Here is a 24,913-nt window from a genome sequence, read left to right as displayed (position 1 = left end):
CATGGAGCCTGGAGGAAAAGCCTGAGCAGAAAAAATGTACACGTGATAAATTTAAACCTTGGAGGACAAAATGCTGAAAGTGGAGTTTTATTGAGGTAGAGGGTTTTTACCTCCTCGGTTACATCAAAAAGAATTGCGGGTCAATTAGAATGAAGAAAAGTCTTTCCAGTTGTATGTGCTAAGCTGGCTCTAAACTCAGAGCCTCTCCCTTATGCCACCCATGAACAGGAACAGCCTGCAGCTGTGCAAAGGGAAGGAGAGTGAAGGAGTAGAGAAGGAGGTGTCTGGAGGGAGGACTGCTGTTTGTATCTACAAACGTGTCAGAAATAGATAAAATATCTTTTCCACTTCCTAAATGAACCATACGTTCAGGAGGGGCCGATGAACTTGCTCCACCATGGGCAAGTTCAAGGCTTGGTACAGGGGCAGCTCAGGCAACATAGTTGTTTCTGCTGAAAGGAAGGGATATTCTGCCTTACCCAATTTGTATTTGTTTCTCTCTCCTCTTCTCCCAGCCCTGTGGGCCTCTCTTTTTCCTTGAGACAATTCCTATAGCTCAACAAATCCTACAGTGAACTATGCGAATCATTCACCCAGCAGGATATGATCCAATTTTCTGGGTTGTTTTTCTGCTATCTTGGGGATTTAAGGCTACTCAAGGTATGACACTGGTAAGGCAAGAAATAAAAAAAGTCTTTCTCCAGAGGGTTGCCAAAGCTATGCCCAAACCCAGTAAGATAGTTCAGTATTTTGCTATAAACAAACCTTGAATAAATCCTAACCTTGACCTGTATTTGGGTACCTCATTTCCCTTATAAAACCAGCAATGCAGAAGTGAGCAAAAGAGAAGAATAAAAAAAATAATTGAACTGATTTGATTTTCAAAGAGAGGTTCAGGACAGCCCAGCTGTGAATATAATGAGCATTTTTTGTTTCCTCCATAGGAGATCTGTAGGGGTCTCATTGATGTAAAGATACAGGCTCAACAAACTGATAAGGCATGATTAGAGGAATGACAAAGTAGATTTTGAGACACAAATAGAAGGTTCTCACTGGAAAAGGTAGAGCAAATTGCAAATTCTCTTGGTTTTGCTGAAATTTGTTTCTTGGCTTCATTTCATAAGGCTGAAGCCAAGGAACTGTGAACAGCTGGGATACCGGGGGCAGAGTGGAAGGGAGCGGGAATTCTGTGCAGGAGAAAATGCAAAAATTGAAATAGAATGAAGCGTAATACATCAGGGATGAACTCTGCTTTGACATTTTTAAAAATAATATCCCACACCCTCTAGACGTGATGCTAGATGCTGTAAGAAAATAGCTTTCCTCTGAAGCTCAGCATTTTAAAAGAAGGCTTATAATCCCTTTGAATGTTTAAGGACTAACATGTTTAGCAGCTGTAAAAACCTAACTATAATGTATGGCTGTTTGTCCATTAAATCACATTACAGCGGGATGTATATTCTGCTTTACTCTCATGCCTGTCCTCAAAATCAGTGTTTTCTCACTGAATGAGCCACTAGCATTGTACACATCTTGTTCTAGACCATGTATTTAGGGCTGGTCAAAAAGGACGTAAGAGACATCTTTGAAAGAACTGACCTCTTACCAGGCAGTTCAGCAAGACTTGAGCTGAGGTAAAAAAGGAACAGGTTTTTTTTGTTAGAATCCAGGAAGCTAAGGGCAACTCCTGAAATACATAGCTGTGGGACTCTCATCCATCCCAGCAGTGCTTTCCCCATAGGTTACTGCTTGGTGCATCACGGTGCGATGGGAAGGAGGGCTCTGGTCATGGCTGGCACTGTCCTAAAGCCAAGCAGTGTGCCCAGGCTTCATTTACAAGGAAGTTCTCCCTCTTGAACTCAACTTGCTTTGTTCACAGAAGCATAGTATCATAGAGTATCCCAAGTTGGAAGGGACCTACAAGGATCACTGAGTCCAACTCCATCCAAACCCAATGTCTGAGAGATTGTCCAAATGCTCCCTGAACTCCAGCAGTTTGGGGCCATGCCCGCTGCCCTGGGCAGCCTGTTCTATGCCTAACCACCCTCTGGTGCAGACGCTGTCCCTAACCCTGCCTGACCCTCCCTTGACACAGCTCCATGCCGTTCCCTGGTCCTGCCTGTCACACAGAGCAGAGCTCAGCACTGCCCTTCTGCTCCCCTTACGAGGAGCTGTACCCTGCCATGAGGCCTCCCCTCAGCCTCCTCTGCCAGTGAAGACTAATGCATGTTTCACCAAAGTTCAGCTACTCACTGAGCTCATTCTTGCATGGACTGCTAAGCCCTCGCACCCCAGTATTTGGGATGCTAAAAAGCAGCTGCTTGAAGCCTCAAATCTTCAGGTCAGGCTTTTCATTTACCCCGATCACTGACAGGCTTTCATCCCATCTAGAAAAGCTGTTCTTGTGCTTAGAAAGTCATCATCCCAGCCCAGTCTTCAGCCTCTCTGCTGAGCTTCTAGCTGGCTGACAATTTTATAGCTCTTTTCCCTCTGCCAGACTCATAACCGACAGTTCTCAGTATTCAAATCAATAAATGTTGCCCCAAAGTCCTGAGTTTTGTCCAAAAGTTGAAGACTCAAATAGACTACTTTGGGATGATTTCAATTTGCCTCAAACGCTACCTCCCTACGAGCAGTTGGCCAGAGATTTGCTTTTTTAAGACAAGAACAAAAATATAAAGGCATTAATTCCTTGTATCACCTGGCTCCGGAGACAGACCTGCAGGTCAACAGAGATCCAGTGAAATCCTGAGCACCCCAGCTTTGGGGCCTCCAAAGTGCTGTTGGGTGAAACCAGGCTTCGTGGCTCATCATCATGGAGGAAATACAAACTTCAGTATGCAGTCATTGTAACGGAAGAATTATCTATTCTTTATCTCAGTAAGAGTGAGAAAGATTAAGCTTGGAAGCCTATTAGCTACCATTGAAACACCGTTGTTATCATTCACAGTTAATCGTCCCGCCCAGCTCTAACGCACTTCATCGGAGCAGCTGACACTTGGGCTCTAAATGAAGGTTGGCCAAGTAGGAGAGAGGAGGAAATTGCCCATGTCTGCCACATGGGTCTGGCATCTTCTGCTCAGGGCAGTTTTCATTTCAAACAAACATCCCAATAGCAGGGTGGGAACTCCTGGTAGACTTTTCCAGATCCCTGCCTGATCACAGCTGGTCTTGGCAGTACCTTTAAATGGGTATCATTTAAATGGGTACCATCCAACATGGGACTAACAGACACATTTAGGAAACCAGCCCCTGGTCAGAGATAATGCTTTTTAGGGTCTTTTTGGAAACTCCTGCCTGCCAGCTGTTAATGGATGGGGTTGAATTGCAGTCTGAATGTTAATGAGCTCATTATGAAGAGCATTTTATCTTGTGACAAAGGTGGATTTAATCGAGTTGAAAGGTTTCCCAGAGCAAATTCTGAAATGTCCTAATAATGCAATGAAAAGTCCATTAATGTATTTATTAATTACAATGCAGACACATTCAGCAAGGCTGCTTCAGCAACCCACACGTGAATCTCCCAGCAGAGGAAGCTCATGAAGAAGTGCCCTTCAAACTGAAGATGGGTGTGTGAGCATTCAAATTGGAGCACAAAGGAGTTCCTCATGGTTCTGGGCCTTACCACTGGTCCACTACAGGAAAAAATCTCCAAATATACCTTCAAACATTTCACTTGAGCAGAGCAAAGCAGAGGGTGGAAAAGCCCTGCACCAACATGTGGAATCCAAGGCCAGAAAAAACTATTAAACAGTGGAGTATGACCTTCTAGAAGCCCTTAACAAAATGTTTCTTACCTTTTCTTCCAACTCTACTTCTACTCTGCTTTGTTTTGTGATGATTCTAGCTTTGATGTCTGTTGTGAGCTCCTGGTGCTTATCATCCAAATGTTTCAAAGCACCTGCTCAGCTGATCTGTCACTGATAAAGAACTGGAGCTGGATGAGTCCCTGTCTCATTTAGGTTTGCAGGTTAGGTCCAAATCTCACGGCTCCATAAGCATACCCATAGTTCCTCTGAGCTATTTTGTTAAGGCCTTTGCCTCTACCATGAATCCTCCAGCAAAAGTGACAGTGAAGCCAATCTTTCTAGTGCCTGCTTTTAAGAACTAACACAACACGGATCACTTCTTATTTTCAAACAGACCTTGGCTCAGATTCTTTAAGGCTCAGGTCAATCTCAAGGCTAAGAAGAATTCCTTGGTCTCAGGATTGATGCTGTCCTTTTGACCGTGATGGTCAGAAGCCTCTTCTGTCTTAGATTCTCTTGCCTGGTTTCCATTAAGATTGTCCAGAGGATGTAGGGAGCATATTCATTGTTTTACAGCTCTGTCAGGTAGAGGACATCTCTCTCTGTCTTTCAGCTTATGGTTTGGTTTAATAGTTGAGAGTGAATGACTGCAGGCTTTCTGAGAGTTTGCTGGAGTCAAGCTTTTGAACTCTTTCCTCTCCTAGGAACTAGCACTCTCAGAGGTGAGAAAAACAAGGCATGTAATTAACATAAAATTCTGGCACAATATCATGATTCACAGTATCACCCGGGTTTTCTTTAGTCCTCATCACCTCTGTCTCTTATTGAGTGCTTATGTGCACAGAACTATGTTGTCAAGGTGTAATCCGCATCTCATTCAGCAAACACAGACCAGTTAAAAACAGCAACAAGAACAAAGCCAACAAACAAACAAGCAAAAAACATTTTCAACTCAGCTTTTTCACTGGCAAGAAAAATGTGATCTATCTCATTTCAGCCAAAATCTCCAGTTAAACTTGCTGTAAAAGGAGTTGCACTGAACTATAGGAGGCACACTCCTTCATGTCAAATGGCTCATTAGTCACTTCAAAGTAGGGGTTTTAAAGGCTATTGCAGTTGAAAAAGGGAAGTAAATAGTCTTCTTCAACCCAGTTTCACTCCAAGCTCTCAGCTGCTTTGTAATTACCTTTACTATCTCCAGCAATCAAAGGGCATCTTTTGTCAAAATAAGAAATAATACTTTTCTGTCTGAGACTGCTAATAACCTGAATTATTTCTCATAGCATCTTAGTAGCTATTGCTTTCCTTTTGGAATTGAAAGAGCTGATTGAAGGTGATGCTGAGCAGCTCGTATCCACTGATACGAAACTGTGGTGGGGCAGTCAGACTCCTCCCCACTTGCCCCACTTGCTTCCCATTCCTGCACACTCACTCTCTGTCTCACCTGAAGACACCATGAAGAGGTCGTGCACTACAAACCCATTTTGTGGCAATTTTCCAGATATTATCAGGGGCCTAGCAAGTATTAATGTTGTAACCAGAAGAAAAACAGCTGCATTTTGCCTTACCAACAGGAAAATCAGGAATACTGGCAGACACATTCCATCCTTTCTCTACACTAAAGAAATTGCTCTGAACATGAAAAGGACTGTTCAGACAGTCTGACTCACATGCCATCACATAGGCAGGTAAGAGTGAACTTCAACATCATTACTGAAGGATACAATTAGAGGAAGTGACCCTGTTTAACACAAGTGTCCACACACCTCTGAGAAGCAAAAGCGCTATGACAGATCTAGGAATGTCTTTTACACTGCTCCAGGTGTAAATCACAGGAGCACTGGCAGATTTCATGAAGGAAACTAAAAGCACCTTATTGTTTGTCATACGTGGCCAAAGAAGCACATAAAACCACAAAGTCATTTGCATTACTAACTGAATCCTGAACATGGTGTGTTTTTTCTAGAAAACGCAAATAATAGAAATTAATTTGTCAGACCAAGTTTAGGGCCCAGCCTGTTCCACAGCAAAGCATAAAAAAATGTGGTTGAAATAATTATTCTTGATTTATGCAATCATTCTTTTCATTTCTGAAGGCTAATGGAGTGAAAACATACTTTCCAGACCTTTGCTAATGACAGAGTCAGAAATAATGATCAGGGACCCTTATGTTCTTTTCATAATGAGGAAAGCAACATGAAATGATAGGGATGCAAGTCCTCAACAATAATTTGTTCTTTATTTAAAAGGCAAATGGAGCATTCAGACAAGTTCTTTAGGTTAATGGAGCCACAAATAAGCTTTGGGGCAAGCATTTTTCATAGGTAGTGCAATACGAACAATGTCTTCTCTAGAGGACAGAAATATTTATAGATGTTGGGGTTTCATCAACATGGAGAGACAAAGTAGCCCCTCAGGGTGTGGAAGCACTGTGTGCCTAGTCTGTGTATCAGGACCAGCCTGCACCAGATCCCTGTCAAGTAGAAACAACCCAGTGACTCCCTCCTTGCTGATGGTTGCTAGAGGTGGCAGGACGGACTCATTGTGCCCAAGAGGCACCTCCAGAGGAGACCCAAGTAGCAGCTCAGGCAGTTTTACCCCAAAACTGTTAGAAAACACAGGGAGTCATCCACAATACATTCAGCTGGTGATCAGTTAGCTGATGATCAGATTGGATATGTATGACGTCTGCTACAAAAAATAAAATAAAATAAAATAAAATAAAATAAAATAAAATAAAATAAAATAAAATAAAATAAAATAAAATAAAATAGAAAAGGAAGGAGAATCAAGAGCCTGGGAAGACTGACTTGTGCCTTGCAAGGTACTTTTTGCTAAAGGAGACTTGTACCTGTTGCCTTCCTACAGGCTGGTGAAGACAGCAGCAGAATGGAAACCCCCTAATCTTGGGATGGCAGTTCAGATCCAGGTCTCCAGAGGGATCTATTTTTTCACTACATCACAGCATGAAGCAGGTTCATGTTTCCCTCCTGATTCTTTTCATACTCATCAGTTCTCCTGTAAAAAGATCTGGCACAACAACCACATGCTGAGGACTTTCAGACAGAAAGACTTTAACTCTTTTGTCACTACCATGTAGACTTACACCACTGCTTTTACTTTTGGTGTTGCAGTGAGACTTAGGTATGATATCTGTCACACAGTCCTGAGTCACTGTTCTCTAAGGAAACACAGGAGAAAATACAATTTCTTCCTCCACTTTTACCAAAGCCTATCCCATGGGAATTGTCACAGTCTCTCCCAGGGTGGTGGTTCAGATAGCTAAAAATCCAAATGCTGGTACATAAATACCACTAATTACTCAGAAGTAGGAAGCAGTTCATAATCCACCAAATAAGTTCTAAAATACATGCAACTAGTACACTTAACAGTACTTCATTCCTTTCAATATGAGATCACCACAGGGGAAAAAAAAAATAAAAATCAACAACCACTACGATATTTCTATTACAGTATGCAATTTGAAGCAGTTTCCTGGAAGGAAACAGACAACAATTCACATACACGTTGGTTGCTTTCTCAAAGTCTGTGCAACATCTATGCATTATAAAGAAATTCAAATGCATTAACAAATTTCAGAAATTGGTTTGATTCTCAATCTTTATTTTAATAAAGCTAACTGCTTTCCCAGGCTGCAGTCTCACCAGCTGACACAAACCCAAGGGCAGGAGCTCTGTCAATGTATTTATGTGCTGGGAAGAACCTTATAGCGATGGAGGAAAAGTGCTTCATCCTGCAAACCAGGACTGGAGCCCAGCACCTGAGTGATATTTGCCTGGTACAGTCAACCATCAAAATAGATGTGAAAATAATGTCCTAAAAATCTGTGACCATAAAAGATTCCATAAGGCTTGTCTGGATAAGTGCTCTTTGTTTATAATGGGCAAAAAAAAATCCCTACTAACACTGAGCATTCTATCAATGGATCCAATCTCCAAATGTATAACTTCTCCCTTAACAGTTTTTGTGGTTATTTTTCTTCCATTGGAAAAATCAAGATATTCCTAGTATTCAACAGATTCTTCTTCTATTGCCTTTACATTGTTCTATAGAAATGTGAGTTTTTGATAATGCAGAACTAACACCTGCTGGAGAAATTCTGATACTACGTCTTTCTCTCCCTCTGGCCAAGAGGGTATGAGATGCTAATCATCCTTCAAACCTCACAGCATGAAGATGGACTCCTGAGAGTCTATTAATGAAGACCCAGCTGCAGTAAGCTGGACTTGTCGTTTGGACAGATGGTATAAGAATGCCCAAATAATGAACTGGGAAGGGCAGTTGTCCAAGAAAGTACTTCAAGAAACTTCAACTGCACATTTGACTATGTGTAATTTATCAGCCAAAACATGAATCTTTAGTCACGAGCAGAGCTTGGTGAAGATATAAGTCACTTAGATTAGCTTGCCCCTGGACAGAAAAAGCACATAAGGAAAAGGGTATCAGTAGCAGAGTGACAAATGATGAACATTCAGTACGTCTCAACAGTCAGCTACACTCCCATTAAGCCGATTCACTGGTACGACACTGTCAGCCTCACCCGTAAGAGACCAGCACTGACATACACAACCAGTGAAAACAACCTGTCCTGGCAAAGACCACTGGCAAAACTATCCGTGGTAAGATCCAAATGTATCACCCTCACGTAACAGATATTTCAAGGGGGAAAAAAAAAGAAAAGAAAAAGTTATGTTAGGGTTGTAACGAATAAGAGTTGTCCGTATAAGAACAGTTCCTTGTTCCTGGAATTCAGGTAAATGACTTGGCATTTGGCAATTAAACATTAAAAAGTGTTTCACTGAAACAGGCACTGTGCCATCCTATCACTCTGTGCAAGCACTCTGTTCCCATCTTTATTCACTACTCCATCAGTTTGTGTGTCATTCTCAGATTCTATCAGCAGCAATTTTATATTTATTTCCAGATCATGGATAGAGAGATTGAAATAACACTGGACACAGGCTATTTATAAAAACCTTGCTCCCATCAGTCAGCATGCTCTCCCTCTTTTGACTCAAGCCAATATGTTGTGCTGGGCTATGCTGAACACATTGCAAAAGCATATTACCTCTCAGCAGTCACTGTTGATAACCAAATTTGTAAATAGAAAAAATTGAAGTTCTTTTTAGTAAGCCCTACCTCCTTGAAAGCTATGTTACCTGGTATTAATTATATTTCTAGCTAGCAATCAAGTCTCATACTCTCCTGTGCATTATTTTGACAGGCATTGACATCAAGTTGCTCAGCATATAATTATCCTAAAAATTGTCACACCCTTCTGTAATACTGGCAAAATCTAAGACCTTTGCAGTGCTCTGTAGTAACACCAGCAATTCCAGGTTCATTAAAGCCAGACGTTTCCTGAGCCAACTCTCTTAAGACTCTTAGGTTTATGTTATCCTAATAGATGATGTTTAACAGACTCTTTAGTTAACTCTTTATGGAAGTAATGACCCTTATCCAGGTCCATATGCTGTAGCTTTTAAAATACAGAGTGGAAATCATGACATAATGCTCTTGATTCCCTGGCTTCATTATAATATCTTTAATTATTGCTACCTGATAAAGCCAGAGTTCCTACTGTTCCCAAGTCTATGGAAAGCCGTCATTGCCTTTACTTATCTTGCATTTCTGTGCCGTGTTTTGCTGTTACCCTCTCCAGCAACTCCTTTTCATGCGTGTAGTGGACAAGGAACACAAAGCACGTCATAGAATCATAGAATCAAAAGGTTGGAAAGGACCTACAAGATCATCTAGTCCAATCATCCTCCCATTACCTTTGCTACCACAAGCACTAACCCATATCTCGTAGCTCTTCATCCAGACGCCTCTTGAACACTGCCAGGGACGGCGACTCCACCACCTCCCTGGGCAAGCCATTCCAGTGCTTGACCACTCTCTGAGAGAAAAAGTTCTTCCTCATGTCTAACCTAAACCCCCTCTGGTACAACTTGTGGCCATTTCCTCGAGTCCTGGAGGAGGATCCAGGTCTCCTAATAACTACCTAGAGATCTGGAGGCTTTCCCATAATTCACCTAAAGGTTAACAGGGCCAAATGCACTGCCTGCTATTAGGTGAAAATTGCATGAGGAATAAAATTTGTTCCCCTCCTAAAAGTCTTCAGCCTGTTGTACAGTACTCATTTTCCTGACCTTTTTGTGAAAGGGAAGGCAAGAGTTGGCACAGAGCCTGTAACAAAGGTAGGGGCAGAAGTCATGTCTCTAAACTACTGATTTTGTGTATTTTCCCCATTTTACTCCATCTTTTTTTCCACATTACCTGCCCCATCTTGTCTGCGTTGCCACACACACAACTGAACTAAAAGCCTCACACTCAGAATAAATACCTACTATGAGGAGAAGCTAGTTATAGTAATAACACATTCACTGCACACACACCACGTTCTAATAACTATGGTTGTGCAGAGAAATCCTCTTAAACCAAAGAAATACCACAACAAATAATGAGAATGTTCAACAAAACTCTCTGAAGCAAACAGGGAATGAAGGGATTGCTTGACCTTTTAATACTGTAAATATATCTGTAGTGCCCAAGGAATGGCTGCATCCCACAGCCTCCTGAGCAAACCCTGGCCCTCCTAATAACACTGGTTTTGGGCACGTCTCTGAAACAGCCACATGACTCTTCTTAGAAGCAGGGCTATACAGAGCAGCATTTTCCAGGTGCAAGTTTGTTGGGATTGTTTGTTTTGGTTTGTTTTTTCTCCTGCAGGAATTCTTCGCATTGAATAGGTAAGTCATCACTTTTGGGTGGTGCTCTGTGGAGCCCAAAGTTGGACTCAGTGATACTTAGGGACCCTTCCAACTTGGAACATTCTGTTATTCTATGATGAGCTGGAGCATCTATTTTCTTTCTGAGTCTGCCTTTCTTCCCAGCTGCCTGCAGAGGCTGAGCTTCTTCACAGCTACACCAGCAGTTAGTGCTGAGCTCAGTAACAGATCAATAGAGTTAGGTAGTAGCAGGATCCCAGCTATTCATACGTGCAGCCAAAGTCTATTTTGTCAGTCTCAACAGCCTGAAGAACCAGTTGCAATGAAACACATTCCACCAGACAAGCCATACTCCACTGGGAGAAGCAGGATTAATGGCCTGATCTGAGAGGTCTCACATTCCTGAAGGTGACAGAAGATGTGAGAGGCAGGAGGAATTTTGATGAGTGCCTGGGGCACTCAGCACCTCCACTGGCTGACAAGGGAAGTTACCCATGTGGGGGTTTAATCCATGCAGAAGAGATTGCAGAAAAAAGGCTTCTCATTGTCTGATATTGGGGGTGAGCCTGTACACCCCCAAAAGCACTTTCTCTGAGCTTCCAGATGGCAGCAATAGACATAAAGCATAAAGTTACCTGCTTCATGAAACCATGAACAGGGCAAAGATCATGCAGTTAATTCTGTTTCCAGCTATCCCCCAGTCTGCAAGGAGAATAGCAGTGAAGCTGCCTTGCTCTGCAGCAGGGCTAATTTGCTGGGCCCAGAAAGATCTAACAGATTTCTGGGAGCTGAGTGTTATCTGCATAGAGCCACACTGTGCCATGAAGACTCACCAGCTTGTTAAGAGGCGTCACTGCACAGACCTGGGTCAGATTTCCAAACAGGGCTGAGAGCCTCTACTCCCAGGTACGAGTACTGATCTGTTTGGCAAATCAGCCCCTAAGCTCTTGAAATCTGCCCTTTCTCATGTTCTTCCAATTACTACCGATCTCATTTAAAAGCCTGGTAGTGCTAAGGGATGGCATGATCAGCACTGTAATAGGAATAGGTTTTTGGAGTCTGCAGAGCTACCTCTGGTTAGAATATATTGGCCACTCTTCCCTGAAAATAACATTAAGAACAGGAAGAAAATAGAGTTTAGCATGATGCCCACAGAAAGCAAAATTGTTTCACTGATCTCTCAGAATTTGCTGTGTTAAGAGGAAAGTCATGACTCGTTCAGACTGATAAAATGCTTTTGAGCAAACATGGCACAGAGAAACTACAGAAATTAAGACATCACTATGGAAGGGGTAAAACATATTTTGGATGAGACTTTAGAGAAGAGGAAAGTCCAAAGAAATGTATTATTAAACAAGCTAATTTTCACCTTAGCAAACATCATAAGCCTCAAGGCTCCACCCTGGATCCCACACTGTTTAATTTACTTGTGTTTGTGAATGGTCTCAAAAGGGATTGAGCTGAAGTAACAAAAACAGCACCAGACAATTTTGTAGATGGGTGAATTCAGGAAGATCTTAGACAAAAAGATGACTGGCCAGTGCAAAACAGCAGCGCTGAAACACTAGGTGAGAGATGGGAATTTCAGATGCCGTCAAAGGTTGTGCATTACGGTGTATCTGCCTTGGCCTCAGCCCTGCAGCATGCTCCTCCTATACCTGTGAAAGGCATCTCACAGTCAGTGCTCCTAAAGTGTTGTACAGCTCATCTCTATGGCAGGATGTGCCCAGTGTCTCTGGTGCAGAATGCCATCATAGCGCCCCTACAGCAGAGCAACATCTCCCCTGCCCACCTCCCTCTTCCCCATGGCTCACAGTGTGGGTTCATGCTGGGAGGTCCTCCTCTGCATTTCACACGTATATACACAGGTCTCCCGGGTGCTCCTTAGCCCCTGTCCCAGCCCAGAGCACAGAGAAGGAGAGAGGAGAAGAAAAGAGGGTATAGGAGGAAAGAGAAAGATCGCAATTTTAAAGGAAGGAGAAGAAAGAGCAAGGAGGAGGAGTGGTAAACAGATGGGACTAGGGAGAGGATGCTGTACAGCAGGTGGTATGGAGATATAATGTAGGTAACACTACGATATAGTTCAGGACATCACCATAGATATATTCATGTACACTATGTGCACAAATGATAGTGGAAAGCCAAACTGAGATAGAAATAAAAAAAACCAAAGTGTTTGAGCTATTCTATGTAAGCACTGCAGACCAAGCTGAACTGACACACACATCTCTTCATAGGCTCTAAAGTATTCCTAAAATGTTCCTTAGAGTTACTGCACGAGATAAATAGGGTTATGACTAGCAAGGAAAAAAAAAAAAAAATCATCATAATCAAGGAAGATACCAAGAAGGCATTCTAGGAAAAGAGCAGGAGATGAGGATAACAGCCAGGGTTTCAGCAAATAGAAGATTTATAGATAAAGGGGAGCCAAAAGAGATGCCAAACAAAGAGGGAGGCTGCAAATGCATTTTCCACTAACAATCTTTACATGTCCAAAATGTCTTTGGGGAGGCTGTGCTAACAAACAGGGCAAGGGGAGGGGTTAGCTGTTGGGAGAGAGGCAAGAACTACTGCTCCAGTTAGATGGGTGCTGGAAAGAGGCTGCCAGGGGACAGACCTTGCTCATCCTAACTATGACTAGAAAAGCTGGGACAAAAGCAGCTAAGGTCTGCAGCCTGGATTAAGGTCTGGGGTAGGGTTAGGGTTGGGAGTGGTGCAAAACCTCTCTCTGTTTTTAAGATAACAAAGTGATGCTTAGGCTGCTGAAAGAACATATCCCTGAGGCGTTTCTTTTTTTCCGCACTGTGATGAAGAAATGTGTCATCTTTAGAGTATATTGCTTATTTCTACTCCTTTCTTCAAAAGGTTTGTAACAGGGATACACAGCGAAGAATAATCACAGGGAAATAACCACAGATAAAAAGGAACATTAAATACTTTCTGCAAACAGGTATTTAAACCTATGTATGCATTGCTGTAGCAGACCAAGGACACAGAAAGATTCAAAATGAAAATGTATTTGGGTGGGAATAACATTTGTTTCCAGAGTCATGGGAGTTAATGATAACACCAATTTTCAGAGTGTATTAAATACCATACTGCAAGGCTTAATCCAAGCTCAAGCTATTTAGGGATCAGGATGAGATCTAATGGGGCTTGAGAACAAGGCTGAAAGGATTGATTACCCTGCATCTGCCTGCTGTGAGGTTCTTACATCTTCCTCTGAAGCAGGTGGTGCCGGCCAGGGTCAGAGGCAGGATGCCGGACAGGAAGGCACCCCGGATTAGCTTGTTTGTTCTCCCTCTGCCTGGGCTGTGAGCTATGCAGAGGTTTTATGCCTGTAATCCATAGCTCTCCTTGAGGAGCACAGAGGGCCTCTGAAATGCTAAACAATCTGGGGAAAGAAGCTTACCTGAAGCTATGAGTAAACCCAGCAGTCAAACCTCTGGCACAGATTTTGGCTTCTTCCTCTTCTATTTAGCTCAAGGTTTGAACGTCTTTGTTTTCAGCCCTGTATCTGAAAGATAAAGGAATTAGCGGGATTTCTTTAATCTTTGTGTTCTCCCAGATAAGTGTATTAGAGGAATTCTGTAGGCTACGGAAATATTTATTTTGAATTAAAATTAAAGCTGCACCACGCTGTGTTTTATTGTATCCCAGTATAGGACACAGCTGAGTCATGCAGTCTCCTATACCCTGGCTGCAGCAACATCATTCCTCTTGCCCAGGCCCAGATAAAGGAAATAAAAATGTTTTCTGTTGAGCAAAATCCAGTTTATATCTGTCGTGGCAAAGAAAACACAAGGTCCAAGAAGTCTCCTTAAATTTGTATTTTTGCTTTCAGAATTTCATGGGGAAATTGATTCTGGCTTTCAAACAGCAAAGAACCAGAAGCGTAACCTAAGGCACTATGGAGTCAGCATGCCCAGTTATTGACAGAGGAGCATATAATTGTATTTCTCTATAAACTTCTTCTAAAGAACATAAAAATATCTCAATTGGTTTTATCCAAGTTCTCTAGCTATGGTTTCCTCTGATTTAACTGGAGAGAATGTTGCTGTTACCTTCTACCTAAAATAAAGAAGAAAATAGAAAAGGTGATAGTTTAAATTCAATTACCAGATAGATTCTTCCTCTCTGCAATCAGAGCTGGTGCTAGTGTCTGCAACTTCCACAGAATCACAGAACAGCAAAGGTTGGAAGAGGCCTCAAAAGTTCATCATGTCCAAACTTTTGCAGAAAAAGTAAGTTTGGATGAGATCATTTCCTTCAAAGAACATAGCGCTCAGAAAACATCCAGCCCACAACATGCTCTAAACCTCAGAAGCAAAGATTTGTGAATGGATTGGATACATTTCTCAGGTACAAGGGTCCTGTTCAGAGGGACAAAGGGTAATGTGGAAGCTCTTCATGAGCACAGTTGCCCAACGAACAGCGTAACTCCAGCACCAGCTAAACTACTTACTTACACCTGAGCAACACTGTCATAGCTTTCAGTAGACCTCTTTTACTCCTCATCTGGTCAACACTCAGGGAAATGCAGTTCCATTAAATCTTTCTCACAAGAACGGCATTCAAATACAGCACCCTGATATTGACTCAGGTCCTTTTGCACAGTATCTCTATTCTCTTTATGCCTCAGTTTCTCCAACCCCATTTATTTTTTCCCCTCTCTTCCTTCTGCCTTCAGTAAGCTCTCTGGATTCAAGCACTTACCTCAGGCCAATTTTTTTTTATTGTTATTTCAAAGCTGGATTACTGTGTTAACTCCCTCTTCCCATTTTTCTACCACTTATCTCAATGCTGTCTGACTGTGAGGATGTAACACAGCAACAAAGAAACAGGAAAAAGACAAGGGATTAAAGTATAAATGGACCTAAACACTTAATAGCTGCAAGGAAGAAAAGAGTGACCTACATTAATCAGATGCAAAATAACAATAGGCTTCAGCTGGTTGTGTACCTAACTTTTTTTTAAAAAAAAAACTTTTTTTCCTCTAAGAGGCCACATAGCAAGAAAAAATGCTTGAATGTTTCATTTGAATTTGAATTCAGACATAATTTGGAACTTTTCTACACTTTGTAAACAATCTGACAGCATTTGAGGTTAAAAAAAAGTAGAATTCAGTTATCACTTTTATGAGGACTGGCCTTTTAGGTAGGAGACAGCAAAGAGTTGTAGATTTAATCCTCCTCTGTGAAAATTACTGGGATTTCTGTTTAATTTCACTATGAGAACCTTTGTTGCCAGTTCTTGCAACTTTCCCCATGTGCCTTTCAAACTGCAGCTTAAAGCTCCAACCTCTGCAGTCAAGAGATGGTATGAGTTTTTTCTTCCATTACAAACTAATTTAAAGCCTGGCCCTTGTTATAGTGAGAATGATGAATGTAAGAGAGGCTCAGAAATCAGGGAAAACAACAACAGAAAGTTCCAACACCCTCTTTCATCTTTTTTGACTTCCAGTTCTTAAGACCACAGGCCAAAGGGATGGCATATCAATACTTTTCATATCGACTCACACAAAGCTACTGTAAGTATTCAGATCTCAAGGATGTTGGCCGCATCCTTGCATTTCCCATTGCAGCTCCTTCTGGGAGGAAAGAGAAAACACAGATGTCCAGTGCAGAGAGCTGGGCATGTGCCATCCATTCCCTTATGGAAAGACTCTCTCTGCTGATGCTTCTTATCCAGCCCAAAACAGTGCATCTTTTTAGGGTCCCCAAGCCTGAAGCGGTGAACACTTGGAATGATGCATCGATAGATTTAGCCTAAACCTTATTTGCTTTCCCCCTTGGAAACATTATGACTTAACTCGCTGACTGTACTCTTGCCCCAGCAGCCTCTCAAGCACTGAGCTGGATTGGGTTTCCTTTAACAAATCAGCCTCCTAGCTCCCATTTAACATTAATTGATTGGAGATGCTTTTAACTGTTCCTTCTGGGTGTATTAATTTTTTACAGATTGAATTTGGTTGATGAGGCAGGAAACATGAAACTATTCCTGGCATCTCCTGCATACTCAGAATAGCCACTCTAATGCATTCAGAGAAGCACACAGCAGCAGGGTGGTAACAAAGCAGGGAGGGGAGCGAGGTAGGGGGGGTTAGGTAGTCACCTATCCATTTCCAAAAGACATCAGTAAGTGATTGCTTGCCCGTGTCATCTTTTATATTAAACATTTTTCCCAGCAATGCAGGTATTTCGATCAGGCTGGGGCTGCTGACATTAACAGATATTAAATACACTCAGGAGAAATATGATCAAATGTTTGAAGTGTCTAGTAAATGTGCTGTTAGCTGCCCTCCCAGGGAGGCTTAGTGCAAGCTATTGTGTTTTGCTGAGAGAGAGAAAGGCTGGAATATTAGACAAGGAATCCAAAGGCAATTTTATCAGCAGTGTTATGCAGCTCTGGAACACATTGCTAAAGGACTGGAAGCTTTTCTATTACAGCCATCAAATTACTTGCTATTCTTAAACATTGAAATGCCATTTTGCATTTTAAACCCTTCCAGTTGGCACCTGTAAAGAATTACCATGCCCAGCAACAACAAAACCTCCTTATTCTGATTCTGTGACAAGGCTCTGGGTAGGGCTGGGCTTTGACACCCTATTAGACCAGGCAATGGCTTCAGCCTCCCCAGACAAGAATGGAAGATACACTTGGCCTAGCTTTGCTCTCTTGTAGCTCTGCTCAGTAAAACACATTTAACCCATGAATAAGGTTGAAAAATTCCATTCGTAGCCAGATTTCCTGAATCATCCAACAGGCCTTTTCCATCTTAGAGAGCTTTCATTTCTTCCTCCAACAAAACCAGCTATCACTTCACTTCCAGAGATGTCATACCACCAAGCCCCATTGTCACAGCTCAACTGTTCTTCACCTGGAGCAGAGTAAATATCAGATGGGAAAGCAATTCGCAGAGGAGAACAGGGGTCAGTCACACTGAAAATTATGTGAAAGATCATCAGGAAGAAAGGACTGCAAGCACAACCTCTCTGAAAGTATCTCACTATACTGTGGCTATTTTTCTTCTATTTTTCAGATTTTGGTTTCATGAGAAGGAGCCTTAGGTTGCTCTTTCCTTTCAGCAAACTGCAGATACCGTAACTGAAACCAAACAAAAGTAAAAGGCCACTTTCTTTGGTAAAAGCCCATGTTCCCCTGGTGAAAAATGGTTGTGGCTTACTGAACAGATGCCATTTATTACATATTATTAACATTACTAATAATTATATAATATTATTAACATTATTAAATATGATGTATATCAGTGACATACACAGTATCTTTCTACCCTGGAAGAGTCATCATTCCTTTAAAACTTTTCAGTATATGAGAATCCATTAACCCAAATACAGCTGTGTTTCAAACAGACAGAGCATATCAGAACACTCCTCTCCAGCCAAAAAGGGCTTTCATTTCAATTCAGTCAAATTTAAGTATCAACTTTTTTTTAGAAAAGAAATTGAGTGACGTGTTTCTAGTATGATACATCCACAACTTACCATAGGTAAGTATCCTGATCCCAGGAGTATTCCTGAGACCCAGTGCTACATATTTAAACACTCTTGCACATCATTTGACTACAGCCTGAACTCATGCTACATACAAATGCTAGCCTCCCTTCTAGCAGGCAATGTTAGTGACCAGCTGGGAAGGACTTGGACAATCCTATCTGCCTAGTCCCTTATGTGACACTGTCATAAGGCAAAAGAGATAAAGGAGGACAGCAGGACCACAATGGGTTCTCCAGGACTATTCACCCTTTAGCACACATGCCATGTTGCCTTTTCCCTCACTCCTACAGCCCTGGAATAAACAGGAGTTACCTCAGGAGTACTCCAGGGTAACAATTCAATAGACTAAACAGTCAAGACTTTCATCAAGCTTCCATCAGGGCTTTGAAACAAGTCATTAATCAGCCATGATGGTCAAAAAGTAATTGGCCAATGCACTGCATAAGATTTTAGCCTACTGTTGAAGCACAGAGTGTCAACTGCTGCTGGGTTCAGTGAACCAGGGGTGTCATCTAGCAAAGCAAGCCCTAGGCCCTCCTCTTTGTTAGAGTATCATGGTTATTTTAAATTCAAAGTTGCTATCTTTTCCACCCTTCTTTTTCTATTGCTAAAAATGGTTTTATGACAGATCTTGATGGATATGAATTGTCTGCCATATGTTGTTTCCTTTCCTGACTGTTATCTCCATATGTCAAATGTACTTGCATCTGATGATCTCCATACAAACGATAGCAAAACAAACAGACAAGAAGAGGCCAGACTGGAGGGGAAGCAGAATCCCAATCAGAGAGCTGAAATACCAGCAGACAGCCTTTCTACTGGAAACTGAATGGTTTACATGCTGTCACTCAAACACAGTGATGAGCTGCTCCTTCCAGGCATTCTTGCATATTAGCTGCTCTCTGCCTGCTGAGAAGGAATGTGTATGAGGGGGAACTCCCCAGGGATCCACCACCCTGAAAAGGACATACACAGTCTAGCAAGAGACCTTCTAAATAAGGGCTGTTTTGCATACAGCCAAATGAGTGCCAAGCTTTTTATAATGTGTTGGTTTTTTTTTTTTTTCCCCAGTAAATTGGGTAAATTATGAGAATCACCCCAAGTGTCTTCAACCTACAAGAGAGTTGATTTCATAAGACCCTTAGACATTTAAGAAAATTGGCTCCCATCTCTATTACAGTGATTGCCTTTCTCTTTCATTTTCTCCTCACTTGCTTCACATTTTTCTCAGTCTCTTTGAGGCTTCTTTCGTACTCAAAGAGATCCAAAATTGTGGAGTATTTAGAAAGCAGAGATTCATAAATATCTGATAATCCAAGGTCACTTTTTCGTATTGGCTCCAGTTTTGTATTTTCAAACCAGACACAGCAATTACTGCTCACACTTCAGGCTGCTCCCTCCTGCATCTGTGAACATGGGAGCACTTGGTGGTGCCAAAGGCTCTTTTTCAAGTCTGTTGGAAGGAGGTTGTTCCCTGGGAGGCTGGTGACAATGAGGACAGGTGAAGCCATTCTCTACTGAATTCTCATCCTTGTGGTGGGCTTGCCATACTGGTTGTGCAGTATGCAGGCTGGAGACCTTCACAGAGAAACCACCTATCAGGAGAAAACTTATTTTGAGGGAATGAAGATCCCAAGTCACACTACGCAGCCCACACGATAGTATTATTGGAAAAGAAACCTCTTTCAGGTGAGAAGTAAATTTGCAGCCCAACCTCCTCAATCCTCTGTCCCTTTCTGTATAAGAGCAAAGCTCTGTGCCATTGATCCTAGCTGAATTCACTAGTGAAGTTCTTCATTACTGGCAAAGATAAATCTGCACAGTTCCTGAGAATGAACTCACCAGCAAAGTAAATATTAAAACATCACATATTTAGTATTATAGTTTCTTGCTTTCTCAGCTTCTCCTTCTCTGAATTCTTCCTTCTTCCACCCTATGTCCAAGAAAAAAAGCACTTTTCTTCCTTCCCTTCCTAGCCCTGCTCAAAAAATGAAGCAAAGCATTGCAGCAGAGATCTCTGCAAGGTTAAAGAAGACACCTTTTACTTTAACAAATGATGGTCTCTATCTGCTTAGTATCCCTCTCATGTGTCTGTAACAGATACAGGCAGAATTGATTATCTTTACTTCAGGTGTACTAATTAAAGCCCTTCTCTGATGTAATAGTACTACTAAAATTTCTACTTGGGTCATCTGTGTTCTTCTGTAGATCTTATTATCTTCTCTACACTCAAAAAATATATATTTAAGGGGATGCATTTTTTAGATCACTCAGAGAAGAAATAAAAGGAGCTGATGAGTCAAAATAATCAAAACAGAAAATAAGTTCCAAGATTTAGAAAAATTCAGGTTGGAGGCATTTCAAAAGCCAATCTAATCTGCGGACAAGGTCAAAGTCAGTTTCAGAAGTAGACTATGTCATTCTGGGCCTCATCTGAAAGCCTCCACAGATGGAGATGCCCCAGCTTCTCTGTACACATGTTCCAGCAAGGCAAAACACTGAAAGTAGGCTGGGTGTTATCCACTTGCTTGGAGCTCAGCATTTACCCAAGAAAACTGAGGCCTACAAAGAAGCCAGTAACGTGTTATGTCAAGCCCTTGTTCAACTGCAGAATGCCCAGGATGACAGCTCCAGGGAATTATTAGTCAGCCTGTACCAGCATTTGGTGAGCAGTACCGGGAGAAAAAGATCTTTAACAAAATTTGCACTGTGAGTCTGACACTTCCCAGAGCATCCCTCACTGGGGACTGGCCACACTGCACCTCAAAGCCAAGAGGACTTGGGGATTTCTTTATTCCCATATCCCTGATGCTATGGAATTTTCTGTTACTCTTACAGCATCACACACACTCACTTTGCCAATGAAAAGCACCTGAAGATTTCCCAGCATCTCCCTCGTTACCTTGTCAGGATTTTACTGAGAGGTTCAGGGCCACCTGAATACAATACAACCAAGGAGGCAGTCAGCTTCCATACAGAGAACATCAGGCACTCTCTGTGGAAGGCAAAGAGAGAGGGCTGCAGCAGACCTTTAAATGCCTGGGGAAAACAGGAATTTTTCTAAGAAGCTGTAGTACACATCTTTTCTTTGTCAATGCAGTAACACCTGAGATAATAAAGAGCTGTTGCTTTTCTAATGAAATCAAACTTTAGCTGTTGGTTTAGAACAACATTACAGCAGACTGCTTGGATTGGCAATAAACAGTGCTACAGAATGCACGTTTAGAATATATTTTTTAAATGAACACAATTCATTCTTTTGATCTAACTGAAACAATGAACTTGAGCCAGAGTGATTAGACAGAATAGCACCCTTGCACACACTGGAGTTTTCTTTTGTCTTAGTAATTCTAGCACCAACAAAGCCTAAGATTCCAAGTTTCAGCAGTAACGCTCTCATTTTTTAAAATTCAAATCTTCTAGGTCACTTGATCATTAGACACAAAAGTGCTCTGCTCAGAAATGCAGTATAAATAAATAAACGGTAATGCAAGCAATTCAATTTCAGCTCAAGAAAAATGAACCTGAAGAGAATTTTTCTTTTTAAAATCTTTCAGCTTTCCAAGAGTCTTGTCTTCAGCCCATGCTTTAACAACTGCAGTTAAAGAAACAAATAGTTTAGCAAAAGACATTGGGATATGGGAAGGACTGAGGGGAAGCGATCCATTTTGGGGAGCTATGACCATTTCAGCATTAGCACTGAAAGAAAGCAGCAATTTCAAACCCTCTTCCACCACAACTCCAGTTACAAGAAGCCTGTCTGTTAGGATTTATGTAGTAAATAACTCCTAGTTTTGTCTCTTGTACATCTCTGACCATTAAGTACCAGTGTTATTGCCCTTGGGGAGCACTTAATGTCTCCATCTATTTTAATTTCATATCATTTTGCACTGGTTCTTTAGAAATGCAATTGTATGCATTGCTTTGTTTCAGTCAATATCACCTAGACAGCTTGAAGTCAGTGCACAAACTCCTTAAAGATAATAATGCCCTGAGATGAAAAGAAAATATTTCACTGCTTCATACGCTTGAATAGGAAGGAATTGAAAGGATCTCTACCAACATCAGACAAGCTCACCAGTTAATGTTATATTTTAAGAGTCTGATTATATGTTGTTGTCTCTTGTAGTTCGATTCAGTACAATTTTTCCCGACATACAGTGTACTTCAAAGCAGCTAGTGCAATTGTTGCTATTTAGATAATGCTATTTAATTAACATAAGATTTAGCATTGCAGACAGCATGTATGTAGAACCCATAGAAAATCAGGGTGAGTGAACTTCTGCAATCCCTGAAACAATAAGCCTATTCGCAACTGGCAAATAATAGAAATCATAAAGCCTCCCTAATTAGTGCATTCAGTTTTGGTGCCATCTAAAGACTGAAGCACGTAAGTCTCCTTGTTTAAACTTAATTTCACAAGACAGAGAGAAATCACAGTAGTGCACAATGCAGAATCAGAAAAGATGAGGGAGGAGGAACTTGACCAGCAAAATGGCCATTGCAGTGGTGATTGTGGCTAATGACAAGATGTCACAAGACTTGAATTGTCCAGAGTGAGTGAATGGGGTGTGTGTGTGTGTACCTGAGTGCATGGAGTTAGGAAAGAAAAAAAAAAGGTAGACAGCCAAATCTCAGGGGAGTAAAGCAAATCATTTACTGTACATAACTTCTTGAATTAGGTTTATCTCTTAGTCTATTTATTCTTCATAGAGTGTGTTCGCTGATTTGAGATTTCTTCTTAATTAATTCATCATTTGAAATTGTATCTGGAAACCTTTTAATTAATTCAAATGATTCGTAGTTCATTCACAAACTGTTGCAAGAATTCTGTAGCTGAAATTGTGCTGGCTTCATTTAGATTTCTAAAGGTCTTAATATTCTTGTCTATCCCTAATTCCTGCCCCTTGTTATCTGCGAATGCAGGCTTTCAAAGCCTAATTCTATTACAAATTCAGAATTCATACTCTTTAGAATATTCACACAGCAGTAAAAGTTGTTGGTAAAATATATCCAAGGAAATTCTTCTCTTCACCAAGCTTTCTTCACATGTGCTCCTGGGAACTGTTGCTTCCAGCTTCCCTCAGGAGAACATGGGAAGAACAATGGCAACTAAGTCTTGAACTGAGGAAGAGCTCTCAAACAGCACAGCTAAGGACTAGGGAAATCAAAATGAAGAGCACACTTGAGAGGAGAGCAGATGTTTGAGCTTACAGTGAGTGATGTCTCTTGAAATGGGATGTTTTAGATACCCAAAGAAACATTCCAGAGCAAAGACAATCCCAGTAAACTGATTTGAAACTACAAAAGTTGACTGGAAGCTGATTAAAGGGATCCCTTAAATTGTTGATTTTGCTCCTGCAGTAATGACTGGAGTCATAGTGATACAACTACCTTGAGTTTAGTTTGTACATTTCTCTTGTACGAGAGAAGGATGATCAGATCCCATTCACCTAAAGCAATAAATCTCTGGATGATATGCTATCTGGGATAATTACATCAATAGAGAAACTTCAGCAAATGGCCACAACCCTGCTGATGTTGAGGGTTTTTTTTTAACTGATACAGAAGGAGACCAAAATAACTGCCTGCATGTATTTGAAGATCATTTATAGCACAGTTGAAAAGGGACAGTATAAAAGGTACCTAAATATAATATATGTGTATTGTGCTAAGCCAAATAAGTTGATGAATCCAGTTGTGACCCAACGAGGACTCATGCGTGCCATATGTTCTAGAAGCTTTACGGATGAGCTCCCTGACTCAGCTGCTTAGACGGGCTGTAAAACTAAAGTACGAAAATCCTACAGAGGATATGTAAAATGAGGTATCGGGAAAGAAAGAGCTTCTAACAATGAGATCTGCCAAGGGACAGAATCACAAAAGGAGGAGTAGGAACCATATTTTTTGAGATACACGCACTGAGTTCGATAGCTGCTCTGCACAGAGGTGCCTGGAAGGATGCTGAGCTGGTTTTTTCCATGTACAGCTGTGATTTTGTTTCCAGCAGCCAGCATGAATGAAAAATAAACTTGTTTTTCTCAGAATGAAGCAATTAACCATTTCAAATTCCTTCTCTATGGCAACATTACGGATTCCCTGTGAATAGGGGGGATATATTCCCTCACCTGTCAGTGTCCCTTTGTTAGGCAATGCTTCCAATGCTGGACATCTAATTTTGGTACTTATTGCTCAACTGCTCCTTGTCAATGATAGATCTAAATCCATTGCTGCTACAGCTGGATACATCAGATATCAGGCTGGACTCTCAATATGAGAGCTAACACATGGAGCCATGACTGACAACAAGCAAAAATTTGAATTAATTGAGATTTCCTTCCTCATTTGGAAACAACTCAGCAAAAATATAAACCTTGTCATATTGAAGGATGGCTTAATACTGCATTCCTAAATGAGACATGACTGAGTCTTAATCCCTTTGAGTGAAACTTGACTAGTTCCTATTAATAGTTCATTATTATCTCTGATTGTTTCCCCCCACTTCAAATCCTTTGTGTATCATTTACATGGGATTTTTAAACGGCAAAGCAAAACCCATTTGGAGAGACATTTTCCCATTTTAATAACATTCACACACATCAGCTAAGTCAGTACTGTTTCAAATTCAGCCTCCCTCTTCTGCAGTGATCAAAATTAAATGCCAGCTGATCCCCAGGGAGGCTACAGGCTGAGCCAGGCACAGCAAGCTCCTGTAGTAGACACTGATGCTCTCAGTGAACCCACTCACTACTTATTCATGTGTTTAGTGGTAGTTCAACACTGCATTTTTACACAAATCACAGGATCCCAGCCCAGCATCTTGAGCTGAGACAGTTTCTCTAAACTCTCAGATTCATCCTCAGACTGTCTCCATCCAAATTCGTTATTTCCCGGT

This window comes from Meleagris gallopavo, chromosome 2 (genome assembly GCF_000146605.3).
Source record: "Meleagris gallopavo isolate NT-WF06-2002-E0010 breed Aviagen turkey brand Nicholas breeding stock chromosome 2, Turkey_5.1, whole genome shotgun sequence".
NCBI lineage: Eukaryota > Metazoa > Chordata > Aves > Galliformes > Phasianidae > Meleagris > Meleagris gallopavo.
The sequence above is the reverse complement of the archived record's forward strand: the minus strand, read 5'-3'. Positions refer to the sequence as shown.